The sequence below is a fragment of the Cherax quadricarinatus genome, chromosome 31 (assembly GCF_038502225.1).
Source record: "Cherax quadricarinatus isolate ZL_2023a chromosome 31, ASM3850222v1, whole genome shotgun sequence".
Lineage (NCBI taxonomy): Eukaryota > Metazoa > Arthropoda > Malacostraca > Decapoda > Parastacidae > Cherax > Cherax quadricarinatus.
The window spans coordinates 10,380,530-10,388,158 of record NC_091322.1 but is presented as its reverse complement, the minus strand read 5'-3'; the positions used below and the strand labels follow the sequence as shown (position 1 = coordinate 10,388,158).

General features: G+C 44.1%; 1 protein-coding gene across 1 annotated transcript in view; it reads left to right on the top strand.

Moving 5' to 3' along the window:
• The first annotated feature begins 2,083 nt into the window (after positions 1-2,083).
• Positions 2,084-7,629, top strand: part of LOC128687789 (uncharacterized) — a 14,876-nt gene continuing 9,330 nt past the window's right edge. The window contains exon 1 of the mRNA XM_070090173.1: positions 2,084-2,183. The gene's annotated coding sequence lies outside the window, so the exon portion shown is untranslated. The remainder of the gene's footprint in view (positions 2,184-7,629) is intronic.

The following is a 7,629-nucleotide window of genomic DNA, read 5'->3' as shown; positions in this document are numbered from 1 at the left end:
TTTTGAATTAAACCACGTCTCAGTAATGGCAAATACATCAATGTTACCTGCACTAGCAACTAGTCTCAACTCGTCCATCTTATTCCTAGCACTGCGACTATTTGTGTAATAAATATTTAAAGACCCTCCTCTTTCTTTACCCTTCCTGCTCCTTTCTGTTACTCCACTAAACCTATTACTGTCCTTGTCAATTAGTGCCACTGGCTTTCCAATATCCACCTCATTTTGCCTATTACTAGTTCTCCTAGTACTCATGTTACATCCCTGCGACTTCACAGTTTTCCCGCCAAAACCCATACCACTAACTATTCCTAGTTTAAAGACCTAACAGCTCCCTCCACTGCGTTAGCCAGTGCTCCCACCCCACACCTAGATAAGTGAACCCCATCCCTGGCATACATGTCATTTCTGCCATAGAAGAGGTCCCAGTTGTCAATGAATGTTACCGCATTTTCCTTACAGTATTTGTCCAGCCAGCAATTGACACCAATTGCTCTGGACAACCATTCATTTCCAACTCCACAAGACTACCACCTTCTCCCATCATGGACTACAGTCCCACTACTCGCACCCTCTTCCACCCTTCCGTACAACCACCACCTATCACACCACTTCTACCGCTGGACTGGCCAATACTTTGACATGATCCACAAGCTACCAGGCACCTACCCAACGTCAATTCTCCGCTTCAAAACCAAGAACCTTAATTTCATTGCTATGGCCAACTTCATGAACAATAAAGGTAAAAATGCAGAACATTCGTTAGCACTAGATGCAAAAAATAAATTAAATATCGTTAAGTTTTAAATTGAAATAAATTAAACAGCTTTGAGATTTATGGAACTGTTTTTTTTTTTTTTGTCCTCGAAATACTAGTTAAAATGTATCCTTTAGAATTCTCTGGCTAAGATAGGTTACTGTATCTATATTTTTTTTCTTTATCTAGATTTTTTGAGTCTCAAAATCGGGCCTCTTATTAGCATGTGCTGCCGGTGCCTCGTGACTGGATCCTCTTTCGTTTTACAGTTGTGTAGGGCATTATGGGAGTAATTGATATTTTACTTTGGCATCTAAATGTAAAAACTAAGGAAAACACTAAATATAAGTGAAATGTAATTAGATAAAGGTGTAAAAGATGTATTCGTAAGAGAACGCTGACATAATCGTTAATTAAAAAATTTCCTTCACGCGGTCAGCAGTGTTTGTCATTGATCACCGGCACCGTCAAACCTTCACATTTCGTAGAGTACTAATCAGATCTCTTAATTGACTATTACTAAAGCCACAGAATTTTGTTGCTTATTTTTAATTTAAAAATGTTAGACATTTAGGGCAAGTTTTAGATTCTTTGAAGTTGGAGTTAATTGATGATGGCTATTTTAATTTGATATGTTTACTCGAGTAGTTCTTTTATATTTTTCGTACATTTATGCTTAAGAACTGTTATCGTTGTGCTACATTAATTTAGATGCGAAATAGTGATAAAGCAAGTTGCCTAAAGAATTTCCAAATTTTCAGTCAAGCTTCTAATAGATCTTGCATGTACGCAAGGACAGGCTTGAAGAATGCATCCACTAAAGATTACAAGTTCATAATGGTTTTGGCAATTTATTAATGGTTTCAGGGGAGCACAACTGCTACAGTTACATCTTCCACCACTCCCTGGACATGGAACGCTACGAGCTTCACCAGCAGGTGTTTACAATGGGAGCTTTGAACTTTGAGGCCTTCACTCTGGGCAGTGGACTAGACCCACACACCTACCTCGCCGTAGCTAACTCCAGCAAGGATGTTAACGATGGGTTGGGTAAGTAACTATTAACATTGTTTGAATAATGGTGAATACATATTTATCTTGGTTCTCGAGCAACTGTTATCGAGGTTCTTAAGAGCTCTTGGCCAAAGGCATTAGAAGTATTCTTGGCTTACTCTAGAGTATTTCATTACCCAATCGCTGTTTAACCCCTACATGGTTTAGCGATCAAAAATGAATATAATCGGGCTCTGCCCAATTAAACCATACCAATTATTTAATTAGTACGTTCCAAAATACCACTGCAAATACCAAATATTTATTCATTCAAGTTATAAGGGAAACTTATAACTATCGCTTTTATAATGGAAAGTTCGTACTCTTCCAGGAGATCCCCACCGCTCACGCTGTTCAGTGGCTAGCTATCCAGGTACGCTCTTGTCTACTGATCTTAGTAAAACGTTAAGTGTTTTAGGCTCCTGACGTAAGGTATTCGTATTGATAAAACAGGCCTACATATGTTTTTGCTCATCTCTATGAACTCTTTCCATAAATGCTCACACTGTATATTTTTACCCAATCCCCTACAAAGTAGTTACCATTAACCCTCGTTATATAAGAGTCTTGACATGAATGTTGGTAGTGGGGGAGAGGTTGAGGGAGAAGAGGGTTAAAAGTGAAGAGTACACATTTAAAAATTTATTGGAACTTCTCCGGTACAAAGTTGATAATTTATAACTGTTTTGTGATTAAATTTCCTTACCCTAGGTAACATTTTAAGGGAATACACTGGTTTACAGGAAACGTTAGTACTTACTAACGTTAGTACTTGTTTCTTAATTAAAAATTGAGGTTAAAGGCTAGTTAAAATTGTTACATCATATCATGTAATCTATCTTAAAACTGCCTATTCGTGCCAATACTTCAATGCACCTTTATCCAGTAAGCGTTGTAAAGGTAATTAAAGTTGCCCAATGTCTTTTATAAAAAAGTTTCTGTGAAGAGCTTTAAAATCTTGCCGTGCCAAGTCGCTTTTCACTTTTCAACAAAGTGGTCGTATCCCACAGGCAGGGTGACCCAAAAGAAAAAAGTTTCTCCTTATAAACTTGATATATACGGGAGAAGAGGTTACTAGTCCCACGCTCCCGACATAGTAGTCGCCTCTTAAGACACGGATGGCTCACGAGGTTACTAGTCCCACGCTCCCGACATAGTAGTCGCCTCTTAAGACACGGATGGCTCACGAGGTTACTAGTCCCACGCTCCCGACATAGTAGTCGCCTCTTAAGACACGGATGGCTCACGAGGTTACTAGTCCCACGCTCCCGACATAGTAGTCGCCTCTTAAGACACGGATGGCTCACGAGGTTACTAGTCCCACGCTCCCGACATAGTAGTCGCCTCTTAAGACACGGATGGCTCACGAGGTTACTAGTCCCACGCTCCCGACATAGTAGTCGCCTCTTAAGACACGGATGGCTCACGAGGTTACTAGTCCCATGTTCCCGACATCATAGTCGCCTCTTAAGACACGGATGGCTCACGGAGGAAGAATTGTTCCACTTCCCCATTTAGATAAGACGAAATAACAAAAAAAAAACTGGTAATATAACAGAGGAAAAGTCAGTCACCCACACACACACACTCTCTCTCTCTCTCTCTCTCTCTCTCTCTCTCTCTCTCTCTCTCTCTCTCTCTCTCTCTCTCTCTCTCTCTCTCGCTCTTTATCTCGCTCTCTCTCGCTCGCTCTTTCTCGCTCTTTCTCTCTCGCTCTTTCTCTCTCGCTCTTTCTCTCGCTCTTTCTCTCTCTCGCTCTTTCTCTCTCTCGCTCTTTCTCTCTCTCGCTCTTTCTCTCTCTCGCTCTTTCTCTCTCTCGCTCTTTCTCTCTCTTGCTTTCTCTCTCTCGCTCTTTCTCTCTCTCGCTCTTTCTCTCTCTCGCTCTTTCTCTCTCGCTCTTTCTCTCTCTCGCTCTTTCCCTCTCTCGCTCTCTCTCTCGCTCTTTCTCTCTCTCGCTCTTTCTCTCTCTCGCTCTTTCTCTCTCTTGCTTTCTCTCTCTCGCTCTTTCTCTCTCTCGCTCTTTCTCTCTCTCGCTCTTTTTCTTTCTCGCTCTTTCTCTTTCTCGCTCTTTCTCTCTCTTGCTTTCTTTCTCTCGCTCTTTCTCTCTCTCGCTCTTTCTCTCTCTCGCTCTTTCTCTCTCTCGCTCTTTCTCTCTCTCGCTCTTTCTCTTTCTCGCTCTTTCTCTCCCTTGTTTTCTCTCTCTCGCTCTTTCTCTCTCTCGCTCTTTTCCTTTCTCGCTCTTTCTCTTTCTCGCTCTTTCTCTCTCTTGCTTTCTCTCTCTCGCTCTTTCTCTCTCTCGCTCTTTTTCTTTCTCGCTCTTTCTCTTTCTCGCTCTTTCTCTCTCTTGCTTTCTCTCTCTCGCTCTTTCTCTCTCTCGCTCTTTCTCTCTCTCGCTCTTTCTCTCTCTCGCTCTTTTTCTTTCTCGCTCTTTCTCTCTCGCTCTTTCTCTTTCTCGCTCTCTCTTTCTCGCTCTTTCTCTTTCTCTCGCTTTCTCTCGCTCTTTCTCTCGCTCTTTCTCTCGCTCCTTCTCTCACTCTTTCTCTCTCGCTCTTTCTCGCTCTTTCTCTCGCTCTTTCTCTCTCTCGCTCTTTTTCTCTCGCTCTTTCGCTCTCGCTCTCGCTCTTTCTTTCTCTCGCTCTTTCGCTCGCTCTCTCTCGCTCTTTCTCTCGCTCGCTCTCTCGCTTTCTCTCGCTCTTTCTCTCTCGCTTTCTCTCGCTCTTTCTCTCTCGCTCTTTCTCTCGCTCTTTCGATCTTTCTCTCTCGCTCTTTCTTTCACTCTCTCTCCCTCTTTCTCTCGCTCTTTCGCTCTCGCTCTCGCTCTTTCTCTCGCTCTTTCTCTCGCTCTTTCTCGCTCTTTCGCTCGCTCTCTCTCGCTCTTTCTCTTTCGCTCTTTCTCTCGCTCTTTCGCTCGCTCTCTCGCTTTCGCTCTTTCTCTCTCGCTTTCGCTCTTTCTCTCTCGCTTTCTCTCGCTCTTTCTCTCGCTCTTTCGCTCTTTCTCTCGCTCTCTCTCTCTCGCTCTTTCTCTCGCTCTCTCGCTCTTTCTCTCTCTCTCTCTCTCTCTCTCTCTCTCTCTTTTTACACAGGGTTTGACAAGGTTGAGGATCCCTAGCTTTATTGACAAGCTATTTACAGGTTAAGGATTCCTAACTTTACTGGCAAGCTAAGAGCTGTTACCTACATCAGCTCATTTGAGAGCATTTTTATTGTTATGAGACATAAAAGTAGGGAACAGGATGAAGTTGGAGCCATCTGTGGGCCAGCATTTTCATTTGATCAACTGACTTTATCTCGTTGACATCATTATGCTGTACGAATGTGTTCCATACTCGAGTCATCCTGGGTATGTATGATCTCAGATGGAGTGATGTTTTGGAGAAGGGTACAGCCAGAGTGAAGTTGCTGCTGGCTGCCCGTCTTGTGGCATAAAAGCTTGTTTCACACTGTCCTCGAAGTGGATCCAAGTGTGGTACTTTGACAATATTGACCTTGTACATAACAGTAAGGCCACCCACATCCCTCCTATGTTGAATGCTCTGCTGAAATGACAGATCTATCCAGGATGGGTCCAGGCGAGAGATGAGACGTCTTGCTCTGTTCTCTACTGTCAAGCAGTCGCAAATAAAAGGGGGGGGGCAGGCAAACCAAGAAAGTGGAGCATACTCAAAGTGTGAGCGTACTTGTGCCTCGTACAGGATCTTGCAACCCCTACTGTCAAGCAGATGCGAGATACGGCGAAGTGCTGTAAGCTTCCTGGCTGCCTTGTTTGCAAGATTTACAACATGGTTCTTCATGGTTAGTTTGGAGTCATATTTCACCCCAAGGATATCAACTTCTCCAGGTGCCAACACCCTCCCATTCATCCTTACTACTGCACCAGCATTACCATTATGGTGCCTAGAGACGATCATCATTTGCGTTTTCTCAGGTGCAAATGTTACTTGCCATCTATTTCCCCAAGCTGATATAGCTCTCAGCTGGTGATTGATGTAGCTTAGAGCAGCTGGCATTTCTTCTCTTGGATAAGTGAATGTCAGTGTACAGTCGTCTGCATATGCATGTGATTCTGGGATGAGATGAAGAAGGTCGTTGAAGTAGACATTCCATAACAATGGACCCAGCACGCTTCCTTGTGGAACACTTGCCCCAATAGGATGTCTTGCTGATTCTGTTCCATTGAGAACTACACTTAGAGATCTACCATGAAGGTAATCACTGAGGAAACATAGCGTAGAGCCTGCAATTCAAAGTGCTTGAAGTTTTGCCAAGAGGCCCTGGTGCCACACCCGGTCGAAAGCGCCAGCAATGTCCAGTGCTACCACACAGCTGACTTTGGATTCATCCAGTGACTGGTGCCACTTAGTGGAGAGGTTTAACAACAGATCAGCAGCAGAGTAACCTTTCCTAAAGCCATATTGACGATCACAAAGTAGAGTGGTAGTCAAAAAATTCTGTCATTTGTCTTGAGATTATCGTCTCAAGGATCTTACCAGTGATTGACAGGAGTGACACTGGTCTGTAGTTGCTGATTTCTGCTCTGCTCTTCTTTTTGTGAACAGGGACTACATTTGCCTCTTTCCATAGAGAGGGCCATTTACACTGTACTAGGCAGTGCTGAAAGATGCGAGTTAGAGGTGCTGTTAGCTGGTCTGCACATCTTCTCAGCAATCTTGGGCTCAACTTGTCTGGGCCCACAGCCTTTTCTTGGTCAAGCGATTTAAGAAGGAAATGCACCTCCTCCTGCCTTATTGTCACCTGGAGTTTACCTGGAGAGAGTTCCGGGGGTCAACGCCCCCGCGGCCCGGTCTGTGACCAGGCCTCCTGGTGGATCAGAGCCTGATCAACCAGGCTGTTGCTGCTGGCTGCACGCAAACCAACGTACGAGCCACAGCCCGGCTGATCAGGAACTGACTTTAGGTGCTTGTCCAGTGCCAGCTTGAAGACTGCCAGGGGTCTGTTGGTAATCCCCCTTATGTGTGCTGGGAGGCAGTTGAACAGTCTCGGGCCCCTGACACTTACTGTATGGTCTCTTAACGTGCTAGTGACACCCCTGCTTTTCATTGGGGGGATGGTGCATCGTCTGCCAAGTCTTTTGCTTTCGTAGTGAGTGATTTTCGTGTGCAAGTTCGGTACTAGTCCCTCTAGGATTTTCCAGGTGTATATAATCATGTATGTCTCCCTCCTGCGTTCCAGGGAATACAGGTTTAGGAACCTCAAGCGCTCCCAGTAATTGAGGTGTTTTATCTCCGTTATGCGCGCCGTGAAAGTTCTCTGTACATTTTCTAGGTCGGCAATTTCACCTGCCTTGAAAGGTGCTGTTAGTGTGCAGCAATATTCCAGCCTAGATAGAACAAGTGACCTGAAGAGTGTCATCATGGGCTTGGCCTCCCTAGTTTTGAAGGTTCTCATTATCCATCCTGTCATTTTTCTAGCAGATGCAATTGATACAATGTTATGGTCCTTGAAGGTGAGATCCTCCGACATGATCACTCCCAGGTCTTTGACATTGGTGTTTCGCTCTATTTTGTGGCCAGAATTTGTTTTGTACTCTGATGAAGATTTAATTTCTTCATGTTTACCATATCTGAGTAATTGAAATTTCTCATCGTTGAACTTCATATTGTTTTCTGCAGCCCACTGAAAGATTTGGTTGATGTCCGCCTGGAGCCTTGCAGTGTCTGCAATGGAAGACACTGTCATGCAGATTCGGGTGTCATCTGCAAAGGAAGACACGGTGCTGTGGCTGACATCCTTGTCTATGTCGGATATGAGGATGAGGAACAAGATGGGAGCGAGTACTGTGCCTTGTGGAACAGAGCTTT